The sequence below is a fragment of the Lampris incognitus genome, chromosome 1, assembly GCF_029633865.1.
Source record: "Lampris incognitus isolate fLamInc1 chromosome 1, fLamInc1.hap2, whole genome shotgun sequence".
Lineage (NCBI taxonomy): Eukaryota > Metazoa > Chordata > Actinopteri > Lampriformes > Lampridae > Lampris > Lampris incognitus.
In genome coordinates, this window is record NC_079211.1 from 124,166,073 (window position 1) to 124,179,902 (window position 13,830).

The following is a 13,830-nucleotide window of genomic DNA, read 5'->3' on the forward strand; positions in this document are numbered from 1 at the left end:
TAGACCTAGACCAACCAACTTTGGTACGTGGATTCCTATGGCCCCCCACTACTCAGGCACCACAAATCACCTATGTCAGCCAGATGGTGGCGCTATAACAAAGGGGCATGCGTAATTCCCACACCATAAGTCAGATCAACACAAAACTGCACAGACCTATGCATCTGAATGTGCTCTACAACTTTGTTATTGGGACCACGTATGTCAGCCATATAGTTTGTTGAGATATGACACCAGTGTATTTGTATGACTCTGTGTTACTGTGTACTATTATTTTGTTTACAGTCAGTGATGACTTTGTTTGTCCACAAGTGGGCGGTGTTGCGCTTGCATGCGCGGATTGATTACGTCACTGAGACGCTGTTCATTTTCTTTCCCAAAACGACCGAATAAACGGAGGCTGCATTTTTTCCTCCAGCAGAAGTTCGGTAGTCAGTACGATTCTTTATAACGGTTTAATAATCCACTTCATCTGCACAGAGATAGACATAAAGTATTAGTCTAGTCTTCTAACAGGTTATGGGCCCAGATAACGTTGGATTATTTAGTAGTTTGATAAAAGAAGTACACGAAGTGTGATAACCTCGGATGGCGGGATGCGCGCAGGTTAGCACGGAGTAGCAAGTTAGCAAGTGTGAAGCTAGTTAGCATCGAGAGAGCCTATCGGGAAGCTAACGGAACGCTAAGCTAAGCTAACGCTACCTAGGGAGATGGAGCGGAAGAAGAGCAGGTGGCCCACATTCAACGGACAGGTCGATGAGTATTGTAGCGAATTCGGGGGGCAGTCCGAGATACCGTCGCCACAGCCGGGACGCGAACCCGTATCTCTTGCACCGCAAGCGACAACGTTAACCAGTCGACTAAAGGGTCCGACCCGTTAGTCAAGGACCAACGTGTCTACTTATCCATGCACGTTACAGTATGAACTGTGGGAAGAGCGAATGCTCTGTTGCATGCATGGTGTGGGGCTGAAAACCACCAGGATTGATTGTGGACTGTGGGGCTTCTTCCCACATAGTCAATGATAAGAAGAAGTTCAAGAGCTTTGACAGCTCGTTCGAGCCAGAGAAACACTGCATGGAGCTGGCGGACGGTAAGCGCACCTTTGGTGTGGTGCAGGGCAGGGGAGATGCTACGGTATGTCTGCTCGACAGTGAGGGGCAACGGTGTAGAGTGACACTGCGGAACGCACTATATATTCCATCGTACCCCCAAGAGCTCTTCTCTGTGAAGTCTGCGATAGCACACGGAGCCAGTGTGTTCTTCGAAGAGGGCAGAGATGCCCTGATGTTACCGGATGGTACCAGGTTTGACATTTTTGTACAGGGGAAAATGTACTATTTGCAAACTGAATGTGTTGTTGTCATGAGATAATGGGCCACTGCAACTATGACGATATCATAAAACTACAGGATATCACTGATGGTATGCATATAAAGGGTAAAGTGTGTAAACCTGACAAAGAGTGTGCAGTATGCATAGAAGGGAAGTTTACCCAAAACAGGAACAGGAAACCTACAGACAAAGCCAAGACACCACTGGAGTTGGTAAACACTGATTTAGCCGGTCCTGTGGCAAACGAGTCCATTAATGGTTTCAGGTACATGCAATCATTTACAGATGTGTGCAGAGGGGCAGTGTGTGTTTATTTCTTAAAAACAAAGAGTGACACAGTGCAAGCGACCGAGAAATTTCTGGCAGATGTAGCTCCCTATGGGACAGTGAAATGCATAAGGTCGGATAATGGAACTGAGTTTACAGGCAAGGAGTTTCAAACCCTGTTGAGACGGAACAAAATAAGACATGAGACGTCCTGCCCATACTCTCCCCATCAAAATGGCGTTGCAGAGAGAGAAGGACGTACACTATTCGAGATGGCAAGGTGTATGCTAATAGATAGTGGTCTACCAAAGAGCCTCTGGCATTATGCTGTACAGGAGGCAGCCCACACCAGAAACAGATGCTTCAACAAGCACACAGGCACTACGCCATACACGGCAATGACAGGAAAAAAGTGCAACATGGCTAGAATGCAAAAGTTCGGGACAGAATGCTATGCTTACCAGCAGGACAAGGGAAAGTTAGATTCTAGATGTGAGAGGGGGCATTTTGTAGGACACGACAAGAACAGCCCGGCCTACCAAGTCTACTACCCTGACCAAGAGAAAGTACAGAAACACAGACTAGTTAAGTTTGTACACAAGGCAACTAGTGAAAATGAGACTCAGACACCAGGTCTGCACCCAGAAGACTGGGTAAGAGAGAGAAAGTCTGTTGAGACAGCTGCAACTCAGCCTAGAGTACAGAAAAATGTACAGACTGACGGTACACAGTCAGCACCCGAGGATGATGACGAGGAGCACCCAACGGTGATGTCACAAGCCTCAGCCAGTGGGAGGTACCCCCAAAGGGAACGCAACTGTCCGAGATACCTGATTGACTATAGTCAGGGCGACAGTGATGACAGCTCACTCACTACTATAGATTATGCATACAGGGCAGTGTGCAGGGCCCTCTGACCTTTAAAGAGGCCATGGAATCGCCAGAGTCAGAAAAGTGGTCCAGGGCAATGGACGAGGAAATGGAGTCTCTAAAAGAGACAACAAAACATTCACCCTTACGAAATTGCCAGAGGGCAAGAAAACAGTGGGAGGAAGGTGGGTGTATGCAATAAAGCAGAAATTAGACTACTCAGAAGATGCACCAAAAATGTTAGATGTGAAAAAGTACAGAGAGGTGGTCGGGAGTCTAATATACTTAGCTACATGTACACGTCCAGATTTATGTTTTGTTGTGAGCAAGCTATCTCAGCATTTTGCAGAGCCTACTGAAGAGCAATGGGTGACAGTAAAAATTGTGTTTCGTTACCTTAAGGGCACCACAGACAAACAGCTCTGTTACAGGAAGAGCGACGAGAAGCTTGGCTTACAGGCATATAGTGATGCCGACTGGGCTTCAGATACTGCGGATAGACGCAGCACATCAGGTTACTGTGTGAGCATGAGCAGGGGAAGTGCACTTATCTCTTGGAAAGCCAAGAAACAAGCTACTGTAGCACTTTCTACGTGCGAGGCGGAGTATATGGCTCTGGCTTTAGGCATCCAGGAATGTATTTATGTTGAACAGTTACTGGGAGGTATTGATTCATATGAATACAAGAGAACAGTGGTTTATGAGGACAACCAGGGGACAATAGCTTTAGCGAAGAACCCGGTGTGTAGGCAACGCTGCAAACATGTGGATATCAAATACCACTTTATAAGGTCTACCATAAGAGAGGAAAGGATGTCATTGGTGTATTGCCCTACAGACGAAATGGTTGCGGATGTAATGACGAAGCCCGCATCCAAGGTAAAACTGAAGACATTTGCTAAGGCAATGTTTGGTGTGTGAAATGTGAGTGGTATGGGTTATACCAAGTTTCTTTTCATTTTGTTCTATGAATATGAAAAGGTATACAGTAAGCACATTATTCATAAGTTGAGATATGACACCAGTGTATTTGTATGACTCTGTTAGTGTACTATTATTTTGTTTACAGTCAGTGATGACTTTGTTTGTCCACAAGTGGGCGGTGTTGCGCTTGCATGCGCGGATTGATTACGTCACTGAGACGCTGTTCATTTTCTTTCCCAAAACGACCGAATAAACGGAGGCTGCATTTTTTCCTCCAGCAGAAGTTCGGTAGTCAGTACGATTCTTTATAACGGTTTAATAATCCACTTCATCTGCACAGAGATAGACATAACGTATTAGTCTAGTCTTCTAACATAGTTTGCCCGCCATTTGGTTTCTCAGCTAAAAGTGTCTGAGGCTCAGCAACCATAAGTCCTAGACCAACCAATTTGGTAGGTGGATTCATACGGCCCCCCACTACTCTGGCACTACAAATTACCCATGTCAGCCAGATGGTGGCGCTATAACAAAGGATCATGCTTAAAAGGCCATAACTCCCACAGCATAAGTCAGATCAACACAAAACTTAATCGACCCATGCATCTCAATGTGCTCAACAACTTTACTATTGGGACCACCTATGTCAGTCATATAGTTTTCCCGCTAATTTGACTTATTTGGTGTGGAAGCGCTGCAGCTCTACATACCACACGCCAGGACACCTGGGTATAACGGCATACTTTTTCTTTTTACGGCAGTCGGCTAGGATGCAAGAAATCAGACACCGTCTGGTCCAGTTTTGGAAACTCTGGCACATGTTTCTGAAGCAATGGAAGTGTTACGACATTTTAAAAAAAATACGGTAATCATCTAGGACACAGGCGACCCAAGTAATCCGACATTGTCATATCTAGTTATTATTATTATTTTTGTTGTTTCTGCAAAATTCTTCCCTAAAAGTGTCTGGGCAGCAAAAACTATACGTTGCACAGACACCAAACTTGGTAGGTAGGTTCCAGACAGGGGCGGATCTACAGGGTGGCAAGGGGTGGCAGCTGCCACCTCTGGGACACAGTCTTGCCACCCCTGTTGCCACCCCATTTATAAATCAGATAATATGTTTTTAAAGTATATTTTATGTACATGCATGGTGAAGGTCAATGAGACCCGCACCAAACTCATCTCAAACAGAAGTCGCAGATTTAGAATCCCCCTCCCCCTCACAGGCGCGGATCTACAGGGTGGCAAGGGGTGGCAGCTGCCACCTCTGGGACACAGTCTTGCCACCCCTTTGCCACCCCAGGAAAAAATCTCTAGATCCACCACTGGTTCCAGACCTGTTAACGATCTTACAGTAGAGATATTACCTTGACACACCTCTAGGGGCGCTATAATAAGCACATTTACGTTTTGGGTCATATCTCGGGCTCTCTATGGAATTTTTGCGAAAGCTCCCGAATCTAACGCACCCATTTGCGCCAATTTCGCCTACCAAATTGTCCCACCATTTTCAAAAAACTTAAAAGTGAAAGTAAAATGAACTTGTCTGAGGCTTTTCATCCGATTCGCATAAAATTTGGTATGCGTCATCTCCAGACAATGCTGATAAAAAGTTGTCAAACGAATTTTGATATGTCATTCCATTTCGAAGTAACATGTCAATCAAAATTTAAGGTGTGGCCCATAGTTATTCTATTGCCTATATCTAGTGATGTGATTGTCCCAACTTAATGAACCTTGTCACGCACAATCATCACAACATTCTTTGGAAGCATGCCACATTTTGTGAAAGTTCGTCCATAGGGGGCGCTACAACTGACACATATCAATGTCTCAAAAACCGCTTGATCAAAAAATCTGAAATTTGGTATACTTATACTTGGACTCATTTGGCTACATTGCCTAAAGTGCTGATTGGCTGGATTACCAAAATGGCTGCCAAACAGCCAATCAAAATTCAGCAGCTAATATCTGCTAGTGTGAATGGCCAATCTTCATGAAACTTGATATGCTTATTCTTTGTGGCACATAGAAGCCATGTACCAAATATGAAACAGATCGGACACATGGCGGCTGCAATACTACTTGGACCCCATTAATCGTCGCTTGCGGCTATATTTTTGTCTTTAACATTATTAGAACCATATAATTGTAAACTACTAATAAGACACGTTAGTCCCTAGCTAACGGGTCTGACCCTTTAGACGAGCGGTTAGTGATGTCGCCTTGTGGTGCAGTACATCCCGCATCGGGCAAGAAAATAACCGGTTACATAATTAATAATATTAATTAGTGAAATATTCAAAACTTCCTAGTGTTTGTTGACGTAATATTAGCGTTCTGAATTCTGGCGCCAGTGTTGCTTAAAGCCTGCATTATGTGCTGCTCTAGCAATGGCTAAGCAGATTTCACTTAAAAAAAAAAAAACAACCTCGTATGGAGGATGAAGAGAAAGATCTGTACCATAGTCCATGGGCCAGACGATATTTCGGTACACTCAAGGTGGCAAAACTTACTTATAATTTTTGAAAGGATCCATGTCTGTAGATGATATTTTGGTATAATAACCATTCCTGAGTGGCAGCTGTATCACAGTTATCAGCTCATGAAGTTAACCACCCGCTAAACTAAATTGCATTTTAGACGCTGGTGCATATCCTGGTTTAGCCTCATGGTCAGGACATTTTTCAATGTTCTATAATATTGTCTTTGGTATCATTTTAAAGGGGACCTTCTTAGCTTTCATTCAAGCCCTGTTGTGGATATTTCTCACAAATATAGAGGTCACTTGAGCTCTTCAACCCGTCAATAACACACATCTTTCTGCAATGTTCGCCTAAACTATATACTTTCTTTTAGCCCTGTGGCATCTAGGAATATCAGGGACACAAAACACAAAAACTGGAATACTCACAGGACTGTAAAGATTCAGAAAATGTATAATATACCCATACTATTTCATTGTGTGAGGTGATTGTGAGCCTTAAATGAGAACTAGACCAAAGCCAGTTAGGTCACAAACTGGTCTCTATACATTTGTTTAAATACACAATCAAAATACATGATAAAAAGGAATACCATAGTGAGGTAATGAACTATTTTAATATTTTAAACAACATTGACATTTACATATACTTAGTCAATGATACATATAATCCCATATCATTAGTGGGTATATGTAATGGGTAGGGTAATGGGTATATGTGAATATGGTTACATTATTGTTATCAAGCTCTGGGTAACCAAGTCCAGAATCAACATCCTGTGCATCAATAGACTACTACCACAGTAATACCATCAGAATCATCACACTGTCATTCATCAAACTGCTCGTTTCTCTCATCATCTGACTCCCCAAGTTCAAAGTCCAGTTCTGGACCATCCTGCTGTGTTTGGTTACTGCAGGTCTGTAACCTGCACATGTCTGTGCATGGAAGTCCATTTGACAGGCACATGCAGCTTGGCATTTTGCATGAATGCACACACTTGCATGTTAGCATTTCCAAGACCACATCTGGTGCAGGTGGGGAGCGCATCCAGTAAATGGCCAGCTTGCCTTCATCATCTGTCCATCCATACTCAGTAGGGCTTGGCACCACAGGGTTAGCCTGCAGACAGCACTTCCATATTGCTGCCTGATAGTTGGCTCGTTGAACATGCATAAAGAGACAGTCTCTACATGGTGGCAGCTGGCTGGACTCAACCTCTCCCCTTTTGGTGCAGAAGAGCTGGTAACGCAGTTTGTTCACCTCAGCAGTGCTGCTATTAGCAACATACATCCGACAGGTGAACTGCTCAATTTTCTGGAACAGCTCATCACTCACATTCCATGTCTGTCCCAGTTGACTAAAAGTCTCTTGGCAGGAAGTGTGCTTTCTCACTATCTTCAGGGCATTCAGCTTCCCTCGACCAGCGAATGCACTGACAGTGTCGCAGCCTGTGAAGGCATGTAAGCCAATTAGGCTGTCACAGATGCTGTCTCCAAGTGAACTTGCCAGTTTGGTGATGTCGACAAACCGTGTGCGGTTCTGAGTCCCACACTTCTGGTAGATGGGACAGGTGATGTCCTTCTGGAAGCCAAGACAAAGCACCATGACATCAGTGTCCTCAGCTGTGATGATAACTGACTTTGAGCCCGCATTTGCTGCATGCAATGCATGCAGGAGCAGACGGGTGTCAGCTTCTTCATGTGTGGAGTGCAGTTCTGCTGCTTCCTCACACCCATCTTCTGTCAACTTGTAGCAGGTTTCCTCACAGGTCATGTACAACACCTTGCCATGCAGCATAGCTCTGTATCGTGGGAGTTTCCACTCTTCCACCAGAAACTTGATGAGACTGGTCTTGTTGGAGGAACTGCACAGAAATTTTCTCCACTGCTGGACGTGGTGTCCCCCTGCAAGATTCTTGTACTGGAGAGTGATGTCTCCACCCCGGTTCAGTCGTTCAGCATCTTTGATCGAAGTCTGGTGATAGACATCAAAAACAACATCAATCCTCCCACTCTGTGCTCCCTCATGGAGGACCTGGGTCAAGGCTGACTCTGCCACCTGTGCAAAGGTTTTGTTGTTGCCATTCATTTTTTGGACCAGGCTCATCCCATCAATGATGGAAGTAGATGGGATTGGGATGTCTTCTGCAGGAGATACATTCTTTTCAAGCTCTCTGGCAAGTGCAGCCTTGTTTGTTTTTCGTAAGGACCCATCAGCATTTGCCAGTGCCCATGGTAGTGGGCCCAATGGGTAGACAAGGACATCCTTCAGATTCACCTTCCTGCTTTCAGCCACCAGGATCATGTGACTGAAAAGGTTTCTATCTGCCTTCAGAACCACATCCTGTGCTTTCTTTCCATGAGCTTGTTTTGTGCTGACATTGGAGAATGTTTTCAAACTTTGCTTGGTCATCTTGTCGTGGAATTTCACAGGTGGTGGGTCTGCATCTAACCTTGTTTGCTGGAATGCTTGGTAGGCCTCTTCTCCTTTCTCAAGAGCTCTCAAGAGATCTATGGTCACATCAGGTGGAGCCATGTTGCCAGTGGAGAGGCTAACCAAATCAATCTCATCAGGGGACATAGGATTGAGCCAGTTATTCTCCATAAGGTCCATGAGAGACTGGACATCTGCTTCATCTCTCTTGATCCTTGGACTCTGTAGATCTGGATGAGACCATTTGCACCTGCCTTGACCTGTCAGGTCTCTCAGCTGTCTGAGGTACATGCTTCTATACTCAGCTGTGAGATAATATTTGGTCACAGCTCCTGGCTTCAAGCTGAATCCCTTTGTCCCTCCAGCTGTTTGGGTGTCTTTGTTCACCCTTTCTTCTATAGCTTGGTCAACAGGGATTCGGCCAAAGGGATTGGTGGAGCCCAGTTGGACTGAGAAGCCTCCTTCCATGAATTCTGTGTACACATCTGGGTGTGTGATGGGCAGCTCAGACATCTGGGCGTAGTAGTAGGGGAGGTAGCGTGCATAATTCATCCTGTCATAAGCAAAGCACCATGGGATCATTGCTCGAATGCTAGCCAAGTGTAGCATCCAGTCTCCCTCTCTGGATGCTCGGATGAGCCCCAACAAGATTTCAACCATGTCCAAATAGGACATCCAGAAGTTCGAGAGGCTGCCGTTTCAACCTCTAAGGAACTCACGGTAGACTTCAAATAGATCCATGATGCGTGTACAAGAGCTGTTCTCGAGGACCTCCTTCAAAGCATGTTGTGAGACTTCTTTCCCAAGGCTGTCAATGGTCTTCAGTGTCTCATTCAGGTGAACCATGTCATTCCTGTGAGTTTCTTCCAACCAGGACAGGAAACCATTCAAGGTCAGTCGCATGAGAGCCTCATACAGGAGCTTGTGTAGTCGCACTGCCCTGTTGTACTTGCGGCCATCCATAACACCAGCAATTGAGCCTTCTGCAATCATGCCAGACTCAATGCAGAGGTCTTTGAGTCCAGCATCTTGGAAACGCTTTCCTATTATTGCCAGCAGTGTGCAGATGGTGTGGAATACCCCAAGCCTAACGATGATATCATGGAACTTGTCATGGTGTTTCCATGTGATCTCGACAGCCTTCGCATACAGGGCTTGGTCAAAGACACAGACAATCTTCCTCAGGCCTAAGCACTGCATGATGCTCAGTGACTGGTTAAGCACCTCGTTGACAGTAGACATTTGTGTCGCTGGAGCATTGATGGTAGGCAGATAGCCTATATTGTCGGGGATGACCGTCATCTCTCCTCGAGTCAGGATGTTGAAGCCTGTCCAGCTGCTGACTGACTGTTCTTCTTGTTGTGACATGCGTGCTAGGACCCAAAGAAGGTTTTTCTCTCTGGCAAGCTTAGTATTGGCTGCAGTATCGGCATCTGACTTTTTGCTTTGTGGTGGCCCTACCCGTTGTCCAGCATTGTAAGTTGGTAACATTGGTGGGGGTCCATCAATGCTTCTCTTCTTTGTTTTGGGAACAGTGGGCATGGGTTGGACAGGAAGTGGGTTGACTGGCTGCTTGCACAGCAATCCCATTGACTCTGTGAGATGTTCCCTCACCACTGACAGTTTCTTCAAGACGGTCGATATTGTCCCAGGCTAAAGTTGTGAATATGCCAGGATGGATGTTAGCTGGAAGGGCAATGCCACTCCCTGATGATGAGAGTTTCTGGAGACACAGGCCAGTGTTGATCTCTTCCATCTGTGAATAGGACACACTGTGACCAAGTCGGTTGAGGATGTTTATCAACTCTACATTTCCTGTCAACGATTTGACACTGAATGGCAGAACAATGTGCTTGGAAGGCTTGGTATTTCCACATGTCACTGCATATACTATGTCATGGCCAAATGACTGCAGAAGGCACTGCACTCTCTGGGATGCATGATCAGCATCATTTGAGCCTGTGAGTAGAGAGTACAGGAAGATAATGAGCGACTCTGGAATGGTAGGACATTCTGCTTCTGGTTTGACTTCAGGCGGCCAGGTTTGAGGAACATCTTGACTTTTAATGTCTGCTCTCAATTTGATGGCTGCTTTGGCTATAACATCTTGTGCACTGACACTTTTAAGGGTCTGCAGCTCCCTTTTGAGAGACTGATTTTCTTTGGCAAGTTCCCTCATGGACAAGTTATCGGGATAGAGGAGGAATTTTCCTTTCTCATCAGGGAATATCTGCAAGGCTCCAGCAAACTCACTCTCCAGATTTCGCCTTATGTGCTTCTTGGTTGATTCCTTGGGCAATGCCTTGGGAGTTCATTGACGCTACCAGTCTAGAAGAGAGATCAGTCATTGTCATCACTTGAGGATTGCCAAAAAGCTCCATCCTGATGAAGAGGAACAGCTCATTGTATGCCTTATTCACAGCAGCTTCATACTGGGCTGCAGCATCATCATCTTCATTGCTGGCAACCTCTCCTTTGGAAACCTCTTCTTTGGTGTAAAGTCTATAGCATGACCTGTGGTAGTGCCCTTCAGCTGCTACAAGGTCTCTACTCACAATGGCAAGGATTCTGCTGTCCCTTTTCTTTGTGGCTGCACTCCTGATTTTTGCATCAGCTCGCAGTTCTCGACACTGCACCAGTACTTCTCTCGTATTCTGTCTCTTGGAATATTTGCTGTTTTTCTGACAAAATATGCACTCTGCATCATAAGTCCTAGATGTACTTGGAGCATGTCGAGCTACTCTCTTAGATTGTTTCTCTTCAGCAGAGACACAACTTTTCTTTTCTTTTGCAAGGAGGCCATCAAGAATTTGCTTCATAGTGAAGATACTGCGACACTTTCTGTGGTAGTAGATTGCTGGAATCTGTCCCTCAGGAATGTCTTTTGCCAGTTTCAAAACTGGTGCATGATTTCGTATCTGAGCTGCCCTGAGCAGAGTTCTCCATGCGTCGACACTTTGTAGTGAAACCAGCTTATCTGTATCATCAGAACAGTGGATAATGCACTCCACCCGTGGGCGCTTTGGTATTGGGTAAAAACTTGCTTGTTCACCAGTGGCCATATTCAGTCAGTTTTCACCTGCCACATACAAACAAATACATGTAACTTAGGTGTATGAACACTACTAAAACAAAGTTTATTTTGCTTCACCAGTGTCATATTACCATTATTTATCTTACATAGCCACAAATAGATACATTACCTAGTTGCTATGCAACAGCTGTATTTTGTCCACATGAGGCCGCCAAAATCAACACAAGATGAAAGTTCCTCGTAGCCACTTTAACTAATCATATTAACATATACATTAAAAGAACATGCTAACATTATGGGAAATTAGCTTACAATCTTCTCCAGAGTGAGACAAGAAGATAGATACCAGTTTCCTCTATATGTGTTTAGTAGAAAGCTATCAGGCTGCACGTTAGCCTAGCTTAGCACAATGAATGGAAGTACACAGTACTGGTTATCCTTGGTTGTTGGCCAACTAAGAACTGTCCCAGAGTTTAAGCTAGGCTAATCAGTACCAGGGGTGTTGAAATGCTATATTTGTAAAAATCTGGGCAAATACACAATCGTGAGAGGCACAGAAACAGGTTTCCTGAAAGAAAAATGAAATAGCTGCTCATTTGGAAAGGTTATCATGTATTATTTTACTTCTGTTAGTGTACCAAATAAAATGGCACCAGTGAAGTTGTGTCACCTTGGGTGATATCGATATCTGGTCTGACCCATGGACTAACTGGCTTTGGTCTAGTTAGTTTCTTAGTAATAATGCCCTTCTAATTTAAGGTTCACAATCACCTCACACAATGAAATAGTATGGGTATATTATACATTTCCTGAATCTTTACAGTCCTGTGAGTATTCCAGTTTTTGTGTTTTGTGTCCCTGATATTCCTAGATGCCACAGGGCTAAAAGAAAGTATATAGTTTAGGCGAACATTGCAGAAAGATGTGTGTTATTGACGGGTTGAAGAGCTCAAGTGACCTCTATATTTGTGAGAAATATCCACAACAGGGCTTGAATGAAAGCTAAGAAGGTCCCCTTTAAAATGATACCAAAGACAATATTATAGAACATTGAAAAATGTCCTGACCATGAGGCTAAACCAGGATATGCACCAGCGTCTAAAATGCAATTTACTTTGGGGGTGGTTAACTTCATGAGCTGATAACTGTGATACAGCTGCCACTCAGGAATGGTTATCATACCAAAATATCATCCACAGACATGGATCCTTTCAAAAATTATAAGTAAGTTTTGCCACCTTGAGTGTACCGAAATAGGAAATTTTGGGCTCTGGCCCATGGACTACCAGGGACAAGGAAAATCACAGGATCGTCATGAGACGTTTGCTGACCCTGCGAATGGAGGCGAAACGATCACAGCCTTAACGACATCCAGTGAGTGTCATGCTAGCGTGCAGACGCCACTTCTGAGGGGACCAATGCTAATGGTTTCTGAAGCGCTAACCGCACCTTCGGATCTGGAGGAACCAGCCACTCAACCAAAGCTGGTGACATTCCCGACAACCATAATAGCTGGGGAAAATGCGCTCCTTCAACGCCCATGGACAGATGAAGTATGACAAGCTCAAGTGGATGGAATATGGTCAATCAAGAGACTCAATTTTTTGTAAAGCGTGTAGACATTTTCCTGAGCTGCACACCGGTGAGCTTACTTTTGTCAGAGATGGCTACAAAAATTGGAAACGCATCAAGCAGGCCTGCGACAAACACCAGTCTAGCAAGCTGCATGCTTCTGCATTCACTAAATTGCTGGCGTACAGGCAAAGTCGCATGCAAGGCAGGACAGTTTTAAATCAACTGCACGGTGATTCCATTTCATTTAAAGAGTGCAATCATCAACACGTTAAGGTTGTATTAAACATCGCTATGCTGTGTGCCAAAATGGAAATTCCTCTTAGAGGGCACCGGGAAACAGGAGGCGCTCAGTAAGGGGAATTTTTTGGAGCTATTCGAGTTCATGTCAAAGTATGATCCAGAGATTAAAACTAGATTGATGGAACTGCCACGAAATGCCATTCTCATGAGCCACCACATTCAGGGCGAACTGCTTGAGGCTGTCGCTTCACTGCTACTTCGAAAGATAAAAGCTGAACTGCACGAACAGCCTACACATTTTGCCATACTTGCTGACGAGTTTAAAGAGCTATCGAAACGCCAGCTAATTGCTATATGTATCCGATTCATTCATGGGGATAATCAAAGAATGAGCGGTAGGCTTTGTTGAAACTGCAGAACTGTCTGCTCAAGGAATATCACAGAGGATCCTTGAAGTCCTTGAACCACTCGGACAGCACCCATCTCTCTCCATCGGACTCTGTTTTAATGGTGCATCGGTAATGTCAGGGCAGAGGGGAGGGGTGCAGACTCTCCTGAACGAGATGTTTCCCTGAGCCGTCTATGTACACTGCAATTCTCACCAGCTTAATCTAGTGCTTTGTACTGCAGCACAAGTGTCTGAGCACGTTAGCACTTTTTTTG